Raw genomic sequence first — 22,136 nt, forward strand, 5'->3', positions numbered from 1 at the left:
GGCCTTACGACGATTCGCAGTGGCTCTGGCATAATCCTGCGCAAAGAACAGAGTGGAGCCCGACCATGCAAGACGGGGAGAAGCTCTGGCAGCTGAAAGGACTTTCAGCAGATCTGTGTATTCCAAAAAATACATTATTACCCCTCTGGGCTTTACTGATGAGGCTGAAGAGGAGTTAGCTCGACCAAGTCTGTGGGCGCGTTGGATGTTTAAAGAAGTATCCTCGGGCAGGTGTAAAATCTTGGGGAGAAAAGACTTGAAAAAATTGACAGGATCGTTCCCCTCACAGCCCTCCACCAGGCCGTAAAGGCGGAGATTATTGTGCCTGTTGCGATTTTCCAAGTCCTCCACCTGCTTCTGGAGATACGAAATCTGCGTATGCATGTGGGTGACCTTGGCCGCAGAATCCTGAAGAGACGAGACATCACGCTCTACCAATGACACTCTTTCATCCATTGAGGCCCAGTTGTCAGTAAGGACTTGCAACTTTGCGTTGGTTTCTTCCATAAACGGGCGTAAGGCCCGTATCTCCTCAAGGATTAATTCCATCGAAATGACCGAGGAGGACTTGGGAGGTGAAGGCGGATCTTTTTTCAATCTCTTCGGCGTCGTCTTCGTTGAAGACTGTGAGGAGGATTCCATGTTCGACGACACTTCACCAAAAGGGAGAGACTGAGAGGCTTCTAAATGGGCTAATTCCGTAAAAAGCTTGGAATTTTTAATGTAGTTGCGCTTGCAGACTTTGCCAGAACAGTCAGCCATCGACACGTCTGTAAAATGCAGGAACACCAAGAGCACACGTGCAAGCTGGGAGCAAAACAAGTAATATGAGCCAGGAGAAACGAATTGGGGACCTAAAATGGCTGCCTGATATGAGGTGAATAAAGGAAGTCCATTAGGGTCATAAAAGAGTCATTATAATAAATAAAAAGTCACCTGTATAAGCTGGTGCGTGACAGTTATGCCGCTGGGGGTGCTAGAAGCATTATAATGTCGCCATATCAGCTGGGGGCCATTGCGCGATGAAACGCGCTGCTGAGGAGAGTTCGAGCACGGCGAAAACAAAATGGCGGCCGCGGCCGTATCCGAGCCGCGACCGAGATGAAAATGAGCAGCCAGACTCCTGCAAAGCCGCCACGGTGACGAAAAGGCACTCAGGGCATGCCTGGCAGCATCCCACGGCGGAGTCCTCCTTTTGAAACTCCTGGAAGGAGCGCAAACCGCCTGCACACTCCGATGCGGGCGGAGCTCCTAACTCGGCGCCGCCATCCTCGTCGGGCGCCTAGCCACGCCCCCCCAGCTTAATCCATTTCTAATCCTCCTACCTTCTGCATTCAGACTCCTTCAGTCTCGTTCTCACCCACTTCAACCAATTGATTTCCCTTAGCTCCCGATTTAACTTTTTTACCTCCCCAGATGTAGCCACCAGGGGTTTAGCACTATTGGGTTGTTTGTAAGTCCCACATGATCGAAATAAACATAACTGCTTCTCAAACCAGGCAATAGGGTTCTCTTGTGTAGGAACAGAGATCGCTGCTTTATCATATCCTGCTAAGTTTATCATATTTTTGTTAGAATAAAAGGTACGCCCATTTATTTTGTTATAGACAATCGTATCATTTTTAGGATTACAGGACTTCAGCTCCTTGAGATCTAAATCGATAACCACCAAGAGAAATCTGCTCAGATTCGTCCTTAATACCTTAAACTGTGTGCAGGAGCCAAATATTTAGTAGGAAACCACAAAAAAATCAATTAGTGATTGCCTTCGAGAGAAATGGAAAGTAAAACAGGCTGGGGAATCCTCTGGGAATCTGCCATATAGAGCAATAAAATCATTGGTTCTCAAGCAATACAAAAAGCCTAAACACCGCTTGTCCGATCTAATACTACCTGTCAAAATTGCCTCTGGAATACTCCATATCTCCTCCAACTTCAGGTTTCCACAGGTCACAGAAGAACAATTTGTGATTTTAACATTCAAATCTTCCACCATAACTATCAGTGTGCATTCTTCTGAGATGCTAATATTATGCACAAACAAGAACATGGACTCAACTAGAGAGGCAGGTGATCTCCCGGGGGGAATATAAAACATTTCCAGAAGAAGAAATGAATACAATACTCCTATTACTTTGCAAAGAGCCAACTTTATACACATATAAAGATTTGAGGTATGCACAAAAACATGGGATTCCAGTTTATACTGCCACTAAGCAGAATAGCTAAACCTCCACTGGCATGACCTTTTACTGTAGGTTTTGCTGCATACGAAAAACAAAATAATTCTCATATTTAAAATCAGAACAAATCCAGGTTTCCTGTAAGCAGATTACCATAGGATAAAATGACATTAACACGTTTAGCTTGGAATTAGACTGTTCTAAGCCCGCCATATTTCAGGAGAGAATTTTACCCAAGGGGCTACCTCTGCAACATAGAATGTTTTATGGTTTTTTTGGAGGCATTCAGTGTACCTGCAAACCATCTCCAGTGAACCAACGCATCTCCCTTTTTAGATTCCCTGACCACCTGTCCTAATGTACCGCAATATTTATCACTCTTCTCTACCAAAAAAGATTATGATATCCTTCGGATTTACCGCCCCCTTGCTATTGCATACAACCCTAATGGGGCCATGAGTGCCCACCATATGGTTATCTAACTGAGCGTCAACAGTTTCATAGAATGGAAAGGCATCAATAGATTTCTTCTGAAAGCCAGGAATAGTATTGCAATAATCCTAGAGTGAAATGTTACTCTAGAACTTAGAAGTTTGCCTAGAGAATCCAGGAACACCCGATCAATATCTCTACTTGATACCAGGCATAAATCCTTGATATCTGATAAAAGCTGCAGGATGAAGCTTCTGTTTAGTGGGCCTAGTTTCCCATCAAACAAAGAAACAAAATGCAGGGTGTTAGAAAAATTCCCAGGCCGCAGGAATTGGTACTTCTGGTGTGCTACAATAAGGGAGCTGATTATTTACTTCTGAGGACTCAAACACCCCCCCTCTGTAAGAGGCCCGGCTTTCATCCACTCTTTGACTTTTTGAGGCTGTGTAATGGGATCAGACTCTTCGAGGGCATTGGAAAACCTCTGTTTTTTGGCTTACGCTTCATAATGCACCGGGTCATTTTCTTTTTATCCTTCCGGGATTTTGCCCCATTACAACCTGAGGAAGAGGATCCCTGCACAGGAGAGACACCATCTTGTTTAGTCCTTGATAGCTTAACACTAGGAGGGTCATTTTGTGAATCTATTGCCCCAGGAGTAATGGAAACCTCTTTTCAAAATATAGGGAAAAACTGGAGGAGGATTCTCAAATACGGTTCCATTTGCATTTGCCCCTTGGGCAGCCTGTCGTTGATCATCAGATACATGGTTTGGGAAGGAAGAACAGGGCATATGGACTCTCTCCTTAGTGGCCTCGAAGATATAATTGGATTACCCAAAAGGAGTGACCACATGGCCATCATAATTTCCCAACTGAACTCCTGTTTTCACCACCCCATTTAATTCAATTATGTTCGTCTGGGAGCCCTGAGATCTCATTTCAATGCCTCTTTCTTCCTTACCAGGACGTAAACCAAGAGAAGTGAGGTGCTGCGTCCCCATAAAATGGGGGACAATACCTGCAACACATGATCAGAATTAGCAATTGATTTATGCAACAAGGCCAAATTTGAGGAAAGAATCCTCTCTACAGAAAATAAGTTATCGGAGTGGGCCCCCCACCACCTGTCCCATCGATTTCCAAATTTGATAGCTGCCCGAGGGCTTGAGCCCCTGTGCAGATAAAGAGATAATAATTGAGGGATTCCATTGAATTTAGAAGAGAAACCCTCAAAGAAGGCATACTGCTATACAAAGCCAGCAGTGGAGGACGACCAAGAGGGCAGTCAAAAGGGGAACTCAAGACCATGCCCAAGGCAACTGGCAATTTTAAATTAGCCTCCCTAACTCAGTTTTCTCCATGTGAATAGCAATGTCCGGCAAAGAATAGTCCTCCAATACATCTGGATTACCGCTACACTAGTGCCACAAAATTCACCATGAATCATTCGAGCGCCCTCTTTAGATTAAGATATTCCTAATACAGGCGCAACATTTTGGTCGCCAGATAGGGCCACAGGACTCTTAGGCCCAGGCTCGGAGTCCAACTTGAGACCGATGATATTTGTCTCAGAAACAGCCTTTGCATTCTCCATCACCATTTCTTCGACTGCTTCCCCTGCTTCCCCTGAGTGACATAACTCGCTAAGCAGACTTTGGCAAATGGGCTGCGCTGGCTTATGCATAAAGCGGTTACTCTGAAACGGGACTGTGCCCTGGGAAAGAGCCGTAACTAAACTCAACTCGTCTTCCGTGATTATGCCTGTAGATATCACCAATATTTTGTTTCCTACCCCTCTTTAAGAACAGGAAGATGACATGAAGGAACTGGAGTTCACCACCAGTAATATTAGGATACTAGCAAGCTCTTATCAAGATCGACCAAGGCCGCCATACCATGATGCCACCCTAAACAAGACAATCTTAAAGCGAATCTTATCAGTGAGACTTATGGTATTGCCGATAAAAGATATCAACACACGCTGGAAAACTTTAGAGGCGGTTACTACTTCCAGACTATGTCATCAGTATGAGGAATCTAGGGTTCACCTGATCTGCATATGTCATTGTCTGATCCACGCACGTCGCACTTTAATGAAACCTCTGTTTTTAAAATATGGAACAAGTACTTGCAGAGATGCCATGAAACTTCTTTTTTACTTGGAGATCCCAATGGAACTGGCTAGCTTAGCGAAATTTGCACATAAGGTGAAAGAACTCTTAGGCAAAGCCTCAGTCATGGACTAGAACCAGTTTACAGGTTTAAAATATGTTTTACGCCAATTTTATCTGTTTTACACCTTCTAAGTGCTGCACTTTTAGATCTATCTCTTTATGTTTTAGTCATGAATATTAGATCTGTTAATTATGCATCAACAAGATTGAAGAAAGTGAGTGGTGGAGACACTTTGCGTGATCTCTTTTGTAACAATTTTTATTAATTGACACAATAAAATGTATTCATTCATTAAAAAAACAGGGACAACAAGAGGGATTGGACTTCAAGAGAGACAAATGGGCTTAGGGCTTCTTTCGCTCAATAGTTTTTAACAGTTTAGGGGAGCTGATGTGATTAGCAATAGGACCAGTTGAGCCTAAGGGGGTGATTAAACGACCAGAATACACACACTTAAAAGGCATCTTCAGAGACACCCTATAAAACCTTATAAAAGCTTGTCCACAGATATCCATAAGTGTTCACAGGTATCCACAGGTGCCACAAATGCCTGAGCCTTCTTTTCCCTCTTTACTACTCTCTACGACCCTTTCCCTGCAACTCCACAAAATGTTAACCCGCAGCCTAGAGCACCCTAGAGCAGGGGCACCCAAGGGAGCACAGGAAAGCTCATGAGTGAGGGATAAATGTGTGTGCAGGGAGCAGACCCCCCCAGGCACAAGCCGCACCAGCCTATTACTGGCTGCCTCCATATCACCGGTGGGCTGTGGCCAAGGCATCCTCAACACCCAGCACACAGCACACAAAGACTATTGGATGGTCTTGTGGGTTTCCCGGATTGCAGGCCTCAATTCTCCAGCATCTGGTCCCCGTATTGTTACTTGCTGCTTATATGCTGCTGCTCTGTCTATGCAGTCTACAGCCTTAGCCTTCTCTTGCACCAAGGCAAAACTTCCCCTGCACTACGTAACTCCCCCTGCCCAGAAGGGAGTAGGAGAGAAGAGGGGGTACAGGCAAACCGCTTTGAAGGATATAGGAGAAGGCTGAAGTAGCGCAGGAGTCCAACTTTAAACAGAGCGTGTTTTCTATGTGCTTTTACCAGATGTTGCATCCTTGGTCCAGCACAGAACTAGAGTGTAGTGGGGTTTTTGGCCAGTGTTATACTGCAGCACAGGCCTGGATTGTGGAACCCCCTAAACTGCATGAGTTGTTATGGTATGATGGCTTCAAAGGGGGCTTTAAGATGCATAAAAGGCTTAAAAAGCTTAAACGGTAGCAAAGGCTTAAAGCTTAAGAGCCTGCAAGCTGCCAGGTATAATAGAATTTAGAGCTGTGTGGCATTGCGGCTGTGAGGGCCAGAGCGGGAGCAACCAGGCCAACAGAAAGCTGCATTCAGACCTGGCTGTGCCGCTTCTGCAGGGGGCCCGGGCTCACTCTCTGCGAGTGGTTGCCAATGCTGCCACGCTCGAATACCTTACCTCACTTCCCACTCGGCTCTGCTTGATTCCCTCATTTTGTGCTCTGTGGCTGCTTTGTTGGGTCCGGGGTCTTTCACTTTGGGCCAAAGGGGGGGGGGGGGGGCGTAGCACAGACCACAAAAAGCTCTACATGTGTGGAAAAGGCCGCTTTTTTGAAGACAGGTGCACCTTACAACAAACATTTCCCTTGGCCTTTGCCGTACAAAACGAAACCTCACTAAATATATTTCCTCCTACCTTGCCTCCCACCCCCACCCCTAACGTTTCCCATTTTCCCTTCCTTTGCAACAATTTATAACCCCCAACTTGGTCATTCCATGCTGCCACATTAACCCTGTAACCTCTTCCTAAGATAATTATCTAACTAAACATTTCCTATGCTACCTTCCCCTTCTTGCCTGCTCCCAGAATAACTTTTTCCAAACCTAAACTTAACTTGTAAACAATATGAACAGCTAGTCACCAAGAAAAACGCCACCCTTGCTTCAAGCGACACCCAATTTACAAATTTCTCCCCAGCACACCTGTGTCCAATGAAAAACAGCCTCCTGAAAAGGGGAGAGGAAACCCCCCTCCTACAAACAGGGAGGGAGGGAGAAAAAACTTTGCTACCCACACTCCCAACTAAACCCAGCTGGCCGCCGTGTCACCTTATTAAAATGGTGACACAGCACCCCAAAATGGCCGGTTTTATTTCTACCAGCCCAAATGTAGCCAAACAAGCCCAATGGGACTCTGGGCTGCACCAAGGCCCAAAACTCCAGGGGAGGGGGGCAAGCCTCCCATTGGTCAGCCGCCCCCTCAGAGCCCTATTGGGCCAAAGAGGAGCACCGCACAGACCACAAAAAGCTCTATATGTGTGGAAAAGGCCGCTTTATTGAAGATAGGTGCACCTTACAACAAACATTTCCTTTGGCCTTTGCCGTACAAAACTAAACCTCACTAAATATTTTTCCTCCTACCTTGCCTCCCACCCCCACCCCTAACGTTTCCCCTTTTCCCTTCCTTTGCAACAATTTATATCCCCCAACTCGGTCATTCCATGCTGCCACATTAACCGTGTGACCTCTTCCTACTTCCTAAGATAACTATCTAACTAAACATTTCCTATGCTACCTTCGCCTTCCTGTCTGCTCCCGGAGTAACTTTTTCCAAACATAAACTTAACCTGTAAACAATATAAACAACTAGTTACCAAGAAAAACGCTACTCAAAAAAGTCCCTACCTCTCAAACTTTTTTGACCCCCCCCAACTAGAGCCTAGGACTTCTTCGGATACCTTCTAATGTCCAATGCTCTGTCTAGTGTGTCCTTAATTTGGATGATGTACAACTCCAAACCAAAATGAGACAAGGGCACCCCATCCTGTCTGAAAAAATTGATTGCTGCGTATTTAGGCTCGGGGTGTTCCACTCTCCTGATGCCCTCCTTTTCGCAAAACAGTCTCATATCCGTGTTGATTTTCCTCCTGGCCTTATCTATTGTTGCAGGTTTCTCTGCCCCCTCCAATGCCTTCTCGGGTTGAATTCTGACCATATGACATAACACCCAGACCATTGCTGCTCAATTTCCAATAAGTCCCTCTTCATTTGTTTCAACAGGGCCAAGCCCTTACACAACACCAAATCATTCTCCCCCAAGTGAATGATCAAAACATCTCGGCAAATGTTACCTCTAACTAGCTTATCTAACACGGTAAATAACTCATGCCAAGAACTCTTAAACAAAGCTGTGTCGAGACCGAGGCTCAAACCTTTCCCTTTATCCAACTTGTGACGCTCTGCCCATTTAACGAAGGAATGACCAACAATCCAAATGGACAACTCCGCGGACGCTGGCCCAGCCACCACAACTGAAAAGACACATATGCGAGAAAAAACACTGGAAAATTTTAGGCCTCTTCCCCCCCGAATGCCGTAACTGAACGTATCTTTTAAAGCAATCCAACTTCCATCCTCCCAAGCGCATATTCCTGTCCCTCCCCCAACCCTGCTTGGCTGCATCCGTTGTTACCCCTATACGGAAAGAGTGAGTACGAAAATCGCTCGGAGATTCACCTACGCACAATAGCGTTCGTAGCATTATCCACTGCAGCTATGCCGCTATAACCCGGTGGCCTGTTCCCCTACAGAAAACCGCCCCAAAGCCCGGCATCTGCCACCCTCTCAAAGCCCTTCCCCCAAAGAACTGGACATACCTCTCTGTCATCTGTGGCACTCATAACCACCCACCTCCCAGTTCCTCTTTGGTCTGTCTTGGATTGTTTGATCCTCAATGCCACCCTCTCTTCCCTCAATTCTACTTTGCCCCACTGCACTCCCTGAACGCCCTTCCTACCCAAAAGTTCTGACACCTGGAAAGCCCCGAAGTACATTCAAGACATTAGAGTGGGAAACAAAACAGCCTCCTCCTGGTTCCTGCAGATCCGAGGCACTGCTTGCAGCAAGCCGTACAGCAAAACCTTAGACACCCCGGTCTCCTCACCCGTGGCCTGATGCCCTTTTCTCTCACATAACCCTCTAGTATGCGGCTGCCTAACTCCCTTGCTGAAGGAGCGTAGCCCCACCACAGTATCCCCATAAAAGCGATGCCTGACAACTTGCCTGCAATAGTAACCTTTGACAAACCTCTGTCAATCAGTAACAAAAAACACTGGACCACCTCCTCCTCCCTTGCGCATTGTTCTGATCTTCTCTGAGTCCCCCCTCCAGGAATTCCCTCCATGCCTGTGTATATGGCTTCCGTGTGGATGCTGCCAGAGACCCTACCACCAGGTTGAGCATCATTTGTCTTCTACTGACCACATCCCTGCTGGGACCGGTGTCTTGCCTTCGTCCGCCTGCGTGACTAGCCCATGGAACCTCCCCCACTATGAAAGAGACAAAGCATCCGCTATGTCATTGTCCACACCTGGAACATGTCTGGCTTGAAAGAAAATGTCATGTTTCAGACAGCTAAGGACAAAAACCCTCATCAACTTTAATACCTGCGCATCCCTTGCCGATTGCCTGTTCACCACTTGAACCACTGACATGCTGTGCACTTTAAAAATTACCTTCTTGTGTGCCAAATCCTGAGCCCAAACTGCAACAGCCACCACTTGCGGAAAAAGCTCCAGAAAGGCGATGCTCCTCCCCCATTCTTCCAGTGTCGAGGCCACACTTCTGCGCACCATCTCCCATCCCAGTAGAGCCCAAAACCGTGAGCCCCCGCAGTATATGGTGACCTCCCACTCCTTTGGCGTCGCCATGGGAATGCCATTAAAATCCTCCAAGAATGTGCGCCACATGCGTAGATCTTTCATTGTCCTGTGGACAGACTCATGTGATGGTGTGGCATTGTCAAACCCACCAGAGACCTCCATAACCTCCTGCAGAAAGTCCGTCCTGCCCTGACTATCCTACATGCGAAGTACAGATGTCCTAGCAGTACTTAGATTCAGATGTCCCAGCAGTACCTCCCTGACCGTCACCTTTTTCTTTGCCAATATGTCATCAATCAAAATCAACATGTGCAGCTTTTTGTCATTGGGAAGGCATGCCTCCATTGACTCCGAATCCAGGTCAATGCCAAGAAATGACAACACCGTACTTGGACCTTGTGTCTTCTCTGGTGCCAGGGGCACTCCCAATTAGCCCATGAGCTCTTGAAAACTTGAAAGCAGGTGCTGACAGTCCGTTGAACCAGGCTGGCCCACCAGGAAGAAATCGTCAAGGTAGTGTGTCACCGTCTCTTTGCCCGTGTGCCAAATAAAAACCCATTGCAAAAATTAAGTGAAATGCTCAAATAGAGTGCAGGATATCAAGCAGCCCATTGGCAGTGCCTTGTCCACAAATATGAGCCCTTTAAACTGTATACCTAGCAGCTGGTTATCGTAAGGGTGTATAGGCAGTAAGCGAAAAGCCGACTTAATGTCGCATTTTGCCAGCATGGCTCCATTCCCTACTTTCGCCACTAACTCCCTGGCCACGACCACTGATGAATAAGATACTGATGTCAGGTTGTCCGCTATGAAATTGTTAACCGACGACCCTTCCGGTTAGTAGAGGTGTTGTATCAGCCTGAACTGCCCTGGTTCTTTCTTTGGCATGATCCCCATGGGAAAAATAATCAGAATCCCTGATGGGGTAGACTGAAAATAGACCTGCCATGTGCCCTTCCGCTATCTCCTTAAACAGTTTGTCCCTCACTACCCCTCTGTGTGTTTTAGCAGATTTCAAATTTTCAGCCCATCTGGCGGACCAAGGCCCCTCATAGCCTAGTCGAAAACCTTCTCTGAAACCTACTCTCAATAAATCTGCATCTTCTTTGAGTGGCCCAAAACTGCTCTAAACATGCCTGTCTAATGGGTGTATGAGCCTTTCCCCATAATCTCCTGCGTTCCTCTGCCACCCCTATTCCCAACATTCTGCTGTACCCCTTGGTTAAACTGCTGTCCCTGTCCGCTGAAGCCCAGCCCATAGCATTGTACCAATGGGTGCCTGTCTGAGCACTTCGAGCATTTGTATCTGAACTTGCAGTACTCCCTGGAACATGTACCCTTGTTGAAATCCCAATAGGCTCCTTGAGCGTTTCCTGTGCCTTTAGCTGTGTATCCCAACCCTCCTCGGGTGGGGCGGCTCTGAAAGGGGCGGTACACCAGTGGCAGGCCACTGGCCGTATATGTTGTCTTCCCAAACTTCACTGCTCTCATTGTCTATTGATATAGATCTGAATCTATCTCCCCCCATTTGGCGTCTGTGTCCCATGTGAGCCTAGCCCTGATCTCCTCATCATAATGTGACTATACATATCCCCCGTATGTCAATTTTGCTCTTCTGATCACGTTCATGTATTTGAACAGGGCAACGGACCTATTCGGGTATTTTTCGCAGTATACGCTTGCGAATATCAAGAAGGCTGCCGACCAATTTTCAATGGTCATGGGCATCCAGGGCCTCTTAGCCAGTTCTAGCTCTTCCTACGTTGACCCTTCTTTGTCCCTCAGCTCCCTATGTAGAAGTTTCAACATATCTACATATTCTCCTTTCCAAATCTTTTCCTTCATCGATAACATAAGGTGTTCTCCCAGAGGCTTGGTCACTCCCATGTATGGCAGTCGCTTTAGCTTAATTTCATGGCTCTCTTTAGTCCCATCTGCCTGTGCCCCCTGCTTGCCCTTGTCCTCTGTAGCTGTCACCTTCCCTGACTCGTCCGCCTTCTCTTCCCACTGCACACTTGCCGTCGCCCTTGCCCTCTTCTCGTCCCCGACTAAATCAAGTGACTTAGGACCTACCCCTGCATCCTTGATGTATAACACCCTCAGCAGGCGCACCTCTGCTTCTTCACCCCTGTGCATCCGTCCCCACTGACACTCTGCCTTTTACGCGACTAAACACGTTTGCCTCTTTCTCACTCTTACCTGGCGTCAAGGTCGGCATCCTCACTGGATCCCACCGCCTAACCAGTCATTCAGGAGGTGGCACCACACTATTTGTACAGGTACGTCGCTCTTCCCAGTCCATCTGCAACACATTAGGCACCTCCCTCCTGGTCCTCCTCATCATCTAGAATTTTCCCTTCTTCAACGCTATCCTCGTCATAGTCCAGTTGCAAATTTCCCACTGCCAATGACTCCCGCATGCGTGACTGAGCCGTTTCCCTTCCGCTGCATATGAATTCCTCCAAGCCCAAACCTGAACCAAACTGGCCTGGCCTTAATCCTTCCTCCCTAACCCGTTGTGTTTGCCCAGAGCCCTGCGCCACTGCCTCACGCCTCCGTCCTCCAGTTCGCCGTATCCTGTAGATCCCTCGCCGGGGTCTGGCTGCCTGTTCGTGACAATGCCCACCCATCAGATCGGTGCCACGGAGCTGCATGGGACTCACCCGAATGCATGGCTTTTTGCCCCATAAAATGAAACGTAAGGTTCGACATGCCGGGGTTAATGCCCTCACCTGCTCCTGGCAACCCTGGACACCACTGCCAATAACCCCCCCTCTTGCCCTTCAACTGACATGTCCCTTGCCCCCGCAGCCTGCTCCGCCCCCTCACCCTCTTCCTGCCCAACCCAGAAGAGTGCCCCCCCCCGCCGTGCTGGGGATCCCCCAGGCCCTCCTCTAGCGTGAATATACGCAACCTCCCGTTGACTGTATCACGACACTGCCATGAAATCAAGAGTGGGATGCCGAGAGACGCCCCGCCCCCGCTGCTTCTTTCCTCACGTGGCCGTGCTGTTAATGCGGCCGCACGCACTCACCCGCTTCTTGATTCCCGCTTTCCGGGCCTGCGGCGGCGAACATGCCAACACCGCCGCTGTGACCCCTTCCAATGACCGCCGCGCGGGCCTCACAACGGGGTCCACCCGCACTAAATCCATGCGGCCTGCTTCCGCGAGCAGGCACATGGCTTCGCTCACTCAGGGATCCTCTGCCGCCGCCATCCCTACCCTATGCGTCCAATCAAGGACAGAAAAGGCAGAAAACTAGAAAAAACTTTGCCACCCACGCTCCCAACTAAACCCAACCGGCCGCCGTGCCCCCTTACTAAAATGGTGACACGGCACCCTAAAATTGCCGATTTTATTTCTACTCGCCCAAATGTAGCCCACGAGCCCAAATAGGCTCTGGGCTGCACCAAGCCCCAAAAAACCCTGGGGGGGCAAGTCTCCCATTGGTCAGCTGCCCCCCAGAGCCCTATTTCTCCTTGTGCCCAATGCGTTATCATGCCATGCCGCAACCTGCCGCTGCCTGTCTACCTCTTTTCCAACGCTGCGGTTGCGGCAGTTCTGGTTTGGCGGATTCTGGCATTCTGATGATTACATTGTGATCAAAAACCCTACTTACATACAGGAGAAAAAAAAGTGTGTCAAGAAAAGGGGAATAGTTTTTTCAGCCAATGACATCCCGAGTGTAATAATAATTATGAAACCAGGAGGGCTCAGGTGTTGGCTTCCAAATACTCACAGTTTTCTTTTACCAAGCATATATATATATATATATCTTGAAAGGAGATAAAAACCTTAGGAGAACTTTGTAACAAATCATCTAATAGCTCACTTAAAGTTATTTGTGCAAAACAGCTAGGTTAATGTATGATATTATTAAAAAAGGACCTATGGCATGACCTTTTCTATCCTATCAGATCCTTATTTGGTCTTTAAAGTATTTCTCTAATACGTACATTTAACCATGTTGTAGCAATAAATATCTATAACCAAGCACTAGGGACATTGGAATTATGAAATTTTGTAGCTGCAACATTTTCTAGCACATTTATGGTTTTTCCGCGTTTGCCACATAATCCATCATCTACTGCAAAATCTGTAGATTTCAACAAAGTAAATTCTTTCTAGCCCAAACCTATCAAAAGTTACTAAAAAACTAAGCAACATGTATTGCTGTACAGGCCCTTTGCAAAAGTGGACTGGTCCCCTTTTTGTTGCTTATTCTTGTATTTGGGTGGTAAACTGGTACTAATGAGATAAACATTTTCCCAGAAAGCGTTAGCCTGTGTAAACATGTCAAAGTAAAGAAGTAATACTATCATACAATGCGTCATATTACGCCTGATAATTTGCCTTTCCCTGCCACATAATTTGGTCATCTCTAATGCATAGTATAGTCCTCCTATGCAGCACACTTCCAGTGGCCCTAGACATCACACAGGCACAGAGGCAAATGTATTCCCTCATAGCATGAAGTCACACCTCAGTGCAAATGATGGACTGCCCCTTCACATTCCTTTGGTGCAAAAGGGGCATCAAATGCATTATTTAACAAGGGATCACAAATACATTCACTGGTCTACTCCCATTGTGCTTCTGTAAATACAGGCCCAGGTATCCATGTCCTTTTAAAATCTGGCATCCACCTCAACAGCAATCAAATCAGACTCATTTCTAGGCTACAGCGCCACCTAGAGAGCCCATGGTGAAGAGGCACCTAATTGCACAGAGAATTTACAAGCTGCAGAGGATGGCACTGCTCAGCAAGATTGGGAGGAGAGCAGCTGGGAGTAGATTTCCACTTTGTGTTAGGGGCAGAGACATTTTTTAGGCATGAGCAAAGTGGGCAATTGCCCCCAGGGCCCCAACCTTGCAAGCCCCCCGCCCCCCGTGGGAAAGCAAACTTACTCTCTGTCTAGCTCAGTGCTGCGTATTCCTATATCTCAGCCTCTTTCCTTCATGCATATCTCTACCGCTGAATCTCTCTCTCTTTGCCCAGTGGCATCTAAAGTATATGTGCTGGCCCTCCTGGATAGACATATTTCAATTGTTTATGGGTGAACCCCATTGCTGAAAGTTTGGTTGGCCTCATGCGGGCATCATTTAGCAAAAAATAGGCAGTAAAATTATGAACAGTGGACCCCAAAATATGTCTTTCCCAGGTCCCCAGAAATTTGTTATCCTTCCCTGTTATGTAGGGTTGTCACCTGGCCAGTTTTCTACCTTAAACAGCGCTAATTTAATGTCCTGACAGGTACAAAAATAGGCAAATCCAAGCTGGTATATTTTATACTTTTCAGTTTATACTTCAAAAAGCAAATATAAATAGAAAACACTTGTAACTGAGTTCTAGAGTTGCGTTAATGATCCATGACTAATCATGAATGTGAACAAAGAAAAGTGAAATCATGTTGCAAACGAATACATACGATTTTGTTTAAAGTCCTCTTATGCATCAGGTCGGGGTCTTGGCAGACTATTAAAACAACTACAAATAGCCAGCATTTTTCTCTTGAAAAGGTGGCAATACTCCCGTTAAGGGCACAATGTCTCGTACTCTGCATAAAATTCTCTTCCTAAGAGGCGTTTGGAGCAAAAGAGCTATTTTTCTGCCAAATGAGCTTTATATCACGTGTAATCTCTGTGCTACTCTGGTAGGATCCGTATAAAGTCCCAGCAGAGCAACGAAAACACCATACATCCTGCTTCTAATACAAGCTGCACTGTAGTGAAATGCTCAAGACATACATAGAGGTGTCATCGGCGGCACAAACAGAGCATTAAATATCAAAATTATAAGGCATAGCAAAAAATCCTCACTGGTGCTGACTCTGCTCTGTACAACAAAATTGCCCTTTAGAGCAGAGGTCTTCAAACTTTTTTACTCTGAGCCCCCCTGAGCAAAATGTTTTGAGGTCAGGCCCCCCTCCAAAACTTTATGACAAGGATTGATTGGGGGAGCGGGAGGGACATGGCTGCGTGCAGGGAGCGGGGCTTATGAGATGATTTCAGGAATACTTTTTCCATAGCTTATGAACTGCACTAAATATGAGACTGATAAAACAGCAAATGCATCAAACAAAAACAGATAACCCAAACAAACTGCTCCCCATAATTGGGGTGTTGTGAGCTCCTCACACTCTTTGACCCGAATGCAACTATACCTGCTGCATTAATGATAACTGCAGTCCTGAGTAGCAGGCTATCTCCTTTGACTTTTTTACCTCTTCCCCTCCATGATGGATCATCACCTCTGTCCTAATGCTTGAAAGGACAATAAGCTCTGATGCCCCTTTTTTTAAAGGTAGACAGTCATAATTGTGATGCAGTGGGCCATCCAAATCCCTGGGCCCCAGTCCTGCTGCATCTGCTCCTTTAGGATAACCAGAAGTGGCCACTTACACACTTGGCAGCAGTACCAGCTTCACTAATGAATGTCCCTTTAAAAAAACAAAAACACTTATATTGTCCCCTTCTTTGGGGTATATCTCTGAAGTTGCGGTCTCTGGCCATGTGTAAGCATAAAAATGAGTTTGCATACAGTGCTCCCTATTCTGGGCCTTCTCTCTGACAATATCTATGAATCTCACTCCTTTCCTCTGTCTCCTAGACCATTGCTGTGAGGCCCCAGGGATCGAGAGGATTAGGGTTCTGCATCTGAATGCAACCCCACTGGCCTTCTACCTGCCACCCCATAGACTCAGCTTTCACAAAAAAACTGCCCCTGAATGGTTAATACTGACTTTGAGATGCCTCTGCCTGAACTCGAAGTGTGGGTGGTAGTGCAAAAAGGTAAAAAAGAAACCATGGAATTATGAGTTTCTGCAGCAGCAGCAGCGTTTTCCACATAATTATCAGTGTACTGCAATTGCTACATAATCAGCAAATATTTTCAACAACAAAAACTTGATTTTAGCTCAAACGGAACAAAAGTTACTTAAAGCGTGCCAAAGTGTTCTGAAGCAGTGGAAGACCCTTTGCAAAGATTGGCTTGTAATCGGTGTAGTTGCTTACTGCTGTATTTGCCTTCTACACTGGTACTAATGAGGTGAAATATTTTCCCTGACAACGTTACCGTGAGTTAAAATGACAAAATAATGAAGTCATGCTAATCACAAAATGTGGCGCATTGTGCCGCATAATTTACCCTTTCTTGCTGCATAATTTAGTCAAACCTGCCGCATAATGTTGTCCTCTTCTGCTGAATAATTCCAGTGGATCTACTTAAAACTTTATGGTGGCAAAGATCTATTTTTTTTAAGATGTGATGTAAAGGAGTTATCAGCTGGGATCTGGAATAGTGAAGACACTTACAAAATGTCTGCATTAGATACAGTTTTATTACTTATTACTAAAAAGTATCTTTTGTAAGAACTTGTTTTTATCTCAATCACTGCATCAGGTTGCAGCAGCCTAGCTTAGAGTATGTAAATACTGTTTTAAGATAATGACTTACATATTCACAGTGCTTTCTGCCACAGGCTGGGACCTCATAGCACTATTAACAGGGCCATTGGAATTATGCAGCAGGAGAAGGCCAAATTATGCAGCATGGTTGACTAAATTTTGCAGCAAGCAAAGGCGAATTATGCTGCATATTGTGTGATAGCATTACTGCACAATTTTGACACTTAACATTGTCCTGGCCTTTATTGCCCCTCATAAGTACCACATTAACACCCACATATAGGAATAAGCAACAGAATGGGGACCAGTCAACCTCTAGAAAGGGCCTTCCACTGAGAGGTAACGTGTTGCTGCATTTTTTAATCTGCAAATTATGCAGCAGACGATGGATTATGTAGCAAATGCGGGAAAACCATAACTATGCGCCGTGAGTGCAGGGTGAGCGTGAAAGTGAAGGGTGAGAATGAGGTGTGAGTTGTCTGAATGCAGGGTGAATTCCCAGACACTTGATGTTAATCAGCATGTTATTGACGGGGCGTAGGGTTTCAGATATAAGTTAAACTATTGCTACTCTGGAATTAATCAGGGAATCGAGGGTGAAGGAAATAAATAATGTGCTGATCCTGCAACAAACTTCCAGTCTTATGATTAGGGTTGTCAGCTCATCATTTTGATGTTGAAGACGGTACAAAAATAAACAGTCACCTAAAGCCCTATTTTCAGCACTTATCTGTGCGTACTTCGAAAAGCAAATATAAATCACTTTTAAATGTGTTCTAGGGCTGCCTGAATGTTTCATGACTGAAAATAAAAGGAACAGACAGAAAGTCAAATTACAAACGAATACATACTTTTTTATTTAAGACCCTATTTAGTGTCAAAGCAAGGTCTTTGCAGGCTCTTTAAACATACATGGCATGCATTTTTTCTATTGGCAACCCTTTTTTATATTCCTTTTCATAAAATTCCTTTTCACACTACAGCAGTAAATTTAAAATACAAATGTAAGGAATAGGCAGAGTCGGGGCCCAGGGGGAACTGGAAAAAGAAAACAACTAAGCCTCCATAACCAGTTTCCAAAGGTATGCAAATAGTCTTTAAAGACATGTGAAAAACTCTGGCGTGCTGGAGTCTTAATAAGACTCCAGACACTGCCCAGCGGAGCCCCCAGCAGGACACCCACTGACCTCTTGCCCCACGGCATTCTGAGGGCTTCTGAGTAAATGAAGACAACCTGGAAATGCAGCAAATAAACATCGCTGCACTTCCAGGCGTCTTCATTTACATGTGCTAGCAGAGGCCTTTGCGCCCCCCTGGGAACCCATCCACGCCCCCAGGGGGGCGCTGCCCACAGTTTGAAGACCTGTGCTTTAGAGGTTGGCTCACAGAGCCTCAGAATAGTGAAACATTTCTGTGTTTTCAAAATGGCCAACAAACATGCATATAATCCTCACTACAGTTCATTGTATGTAAATTAGCCTCACACATATTCATTCATAATTTCATGAAAACTAGTATAGGTGTATTTTGATTTACAGGCGTGCAGGTGGACGGATTCGGGGAGTTTACCATACGCAGCCTGGTTAAACTTTGCCTAGTTCCTACAACCTGATGGCTTGTCCAACAAGAACAGGACATCAGGTTGCACTGGTGTTTTTTTGGGGGGGCTGCACTCCTTTCCTATAACATTCAAAGTTGCAAGTCAGCAACCTTCATCACTTCGGTCAACCATAAACCATGGATGTCAGTTCACTGAACTGGTAGGGGTCGTGACATCATAAACCCTTTAACCCCAATACCATCACGGGATGTGAAGCCACATTGCCTTTGACACTGATGGAATCCCAAGAAATTGCACCACTACAATTGTTTTAAATATATAAGATACACGTATCATTAATAAAATATCTATGAAGCTAGTAATGCAAACAAATTCTACTCACTTACCACTCCAATATTAAGTAGGTTGGTGCCTTAGTATGACTTGGAGAAGCGATTGTCCGGAAACAGCTTATGAACTTTTAGCACATGCGTGATGCAAATAAAAATGAATGTCCATATAGCTGAAGAACCAAGAAAATAGATTGCCAAAGTAGCAAAACAAACCTTTAGCTAAGTAAATGCTACTCATGGTAACTTTAACAATGAGGCCCACACTCTTCCCTCCATAAAAAAGCATTGTGCATGGAGTGCATGTAATTAGGAGCTGTAGCACTTTAGTGCACACGCGGTATTCAAATATTTGGGGTCATATTCCCGCCCCTCAGTGCAATACGTCCTTCTGATATTGATATTTAGTTTTGCTGTTCTACACAACACTGACTGCACTGTAGGTTTATGGGAGTGCTTTTTTGTGCATTATAGTAGCAGACTTCAACTTTCATTCCCTCCTACACTTCTAGCTACACCTTAAATTCTCAATCACACCACATAGCCATATAGGACTCTTTAGCACTCGATGTGTGGTATGATAGTACCCAACTCATTGCACAAAAGTAGTAAACAATTGTTTTAATAACCAGGTAGCTGGCAAGCTACCACTGTCTGTCCCCAGGAACACAATAAGAGTCCTACATGGATTCAGACAGTCGTGATATTGCATTCAAAAACTGACTTACGCACCCCCCTGTAATTCAGTACCGGGACCCGCACACAGCCAGCAGGGTGTATTTTAATCATGACCAGTACCACCACAGATTTTTAAACACTAGGATCACACAACTGTACTTTTATGGGCCGATTCTGATGCGGTCGGAAACGGCTCCGCCCGTTGGTCGGAGGCGTTCCGACCGCATTGGAATTGTCCGTTCGGATTCCCTTCCAACCGACCCATTTTGTGATGAGGTCAGTCGGAAAGGAATCCAAACCGGAATTCCGAATGGCCTCCAATGCGCTTGGAGAGCCCGGGTGCCATTCGAAAATCCTCTATCAATCCCTCGGGCAGCTCTTACCAGCCAAGGGATTCCGATGGAAGATTCCCACAGCCTTTCTGTGCCGGCCTTTCCGACGCAAAAAGGCTGTGGGAATCCTCCTTTGGGGGCCCCCAGCAGGGCCTCCATCAGTGCAAGGCCTCCGAATGGCGCCTTAGGGGGTTCCATGGTGCTCGCCTGTTGATACCTGCACCCGTTGGCAGGCCCCTTGAGGTGCCTGCCACGGGGTGCAGGGATGAACTGCACCACTGCTCTTTGCAATGAGATCATGCATTCTGTTTGGAATGCATTCTCCCATTGTAAAGAATAGGATTGAGAACACTTACTGGGCTGGAACCGACAACAGGAGGTCATTCGGTCCCAGTTCCGAACCGATTTTGGATGGACTCCAGTCCGTCCGACATCGGAATCGGCCCCTTAGTCTTAACATATGTATTTTTGTCAAGCCTGGGGCCTTCTTTCACCAGTGTAATGATATCGAGAATCAATTTAGTTGAGTTCATCCTATTTCACTTACACTCCTGGAAAACATCAAATGGAAAATGTAGAACTGGAAAAGTTATTTATTTGTGACTTGGAGTCAAGCAGTATGCCTATGCACCTTATTCCTGATCTGCAGCAACTCATGCTAGCCCATCACTGACACATGACAGAATTGTATAGGTGCGCTTTGATCCATCATAATCCCAAACTGAGGGCTACCCACGGTTCTGCCAGTGCCCTACATTTTGGATCATATTCATTTTGACGTACATATAAGCAGTGCTTTAAATGGGCCGGTACGGTCCGGTACTGAGTACCAACACTTTTTTATTTTGAGAGGGAGAGTATCTGCACTTCTCAAGAAAAACATAATACTTTTAATTGGAGAGTACCAGCACTTCTCAGAAACAAGCAGGTACTCTGTCCCAGAGTACCGGCACTTCTGTTTTTCCATTTCAAGCACTGCATATAAGTCCCAGAAATAGATTATAATGATTTGTGCTTTTGATCTAATGAAACACACTTTTCCTTGATACCATTCCGAGTACATATTCCCTGCACCCATTCCATGCAGTACTTAACTTTCCAACCAGCTCCGAAACAAGGAGTATGCTGTCCTCCGAAACTGTTACTGCAGGAAGGCTTGGCATGCTTGTATGTTTCAAATCAGAAATGTTTTAATGTAATACAGGCAGCCCTGAAACTCCATCTGGCTGAAGCACACGCTTTCTCCTCTTCAAATGTAAAGCAGCAATAATAAGATCCTGGCCGGGGCCTGCCCAGTTAACTTTCAGGTATTCATCTTCTCCTGCCCAGCTGTGCAGCACTGGCCTTGTAAAGAGGAAGCCTATGTCCTGGGCTTTGGGACAGTGCCTTGGCTTTGTGAGATGCATGAGGAGGGCTGTGTGGGCATTGTAAAGGTAAAAATGACTCTTACAGCACAGTTTCCGGTCTCTTCCTAAAGCAGTACCTGCTGCCTCTGAACCAAATGTCACAAACACATTGCCAGGGGTTGCAAGACGCGGGCGACACCTGGAGACCCATAAATTATGTATGTGCCCTAAATTAGATTTTTGTTTAGGACAAGCCTAGTAACAGTTTTAGGTGTCTCAACAGCCTCATGTTAAAACAAACAAAACATATATATTTATATATATTACCTACTGGCGGTCGCCAGTAGGTAGTTATAGTTAGGACTTATTTTCCATAGGAAGTCCGCAACATTCTATTTGGAATAACTTTGGCGCCCGTTGACGAATCTTCGCGAAATTTTCAAAACTTTTGGCCAGCTCCTGTCCGCTCCTATCCAGATCGGGATGATTCGTGTAGCGGGGGCTGAGAAAAAAGGAAGGTCCCAAAACGTGTTTTCCCCATGCAATTTCCCATAGGACCTTTAGCCGCAGCTACAGCCTGAACTGCTGAACGGAATTACACCAAATTTGGCAGAAAGGTAGACCTTGGTTCAGAGTCATGCCTTTTGCTTAAATGGTGTAAATCCATTCAGTAGTTCCTGAGAAAATCAAAATCACATATATATCTGGGTGGAGCCTAACCACACATCTCATCGTGAGATCTGATTGGCTGTCAGTACTTCATCCTAGAAGTGTTGGCAGCCATCTTGGGACCAATGTACATGATAGCACCACATTAAAAAGCATTGCAGTTAATAGAAGGTTTTAAGACTTTAGTTACATTATAAATCATTTGTTGATGGTATCATACTCATTTTAGGAATTGTGGTGTGTTCTAAGGTAATTTTACCATGTGAAAAAGCCTTCTGCTGTGATATCATGAATCATGTTTGAGAGAAAACTATTTTCTCATGCTTTTCCCACAGAGGTTT

Source organism: Triturus cristatus, chromosome 12, assembly GCF_964204655.1.
Source record: "Triturus cristatus chromosome 12, aTriCri1.1, whole genome shotgun sequence".
NCBI lineage: Eukaryota > Metazoa > Chordata > Amphibia > Caudata > Salamandridae > Triturus > Triturus cristatus.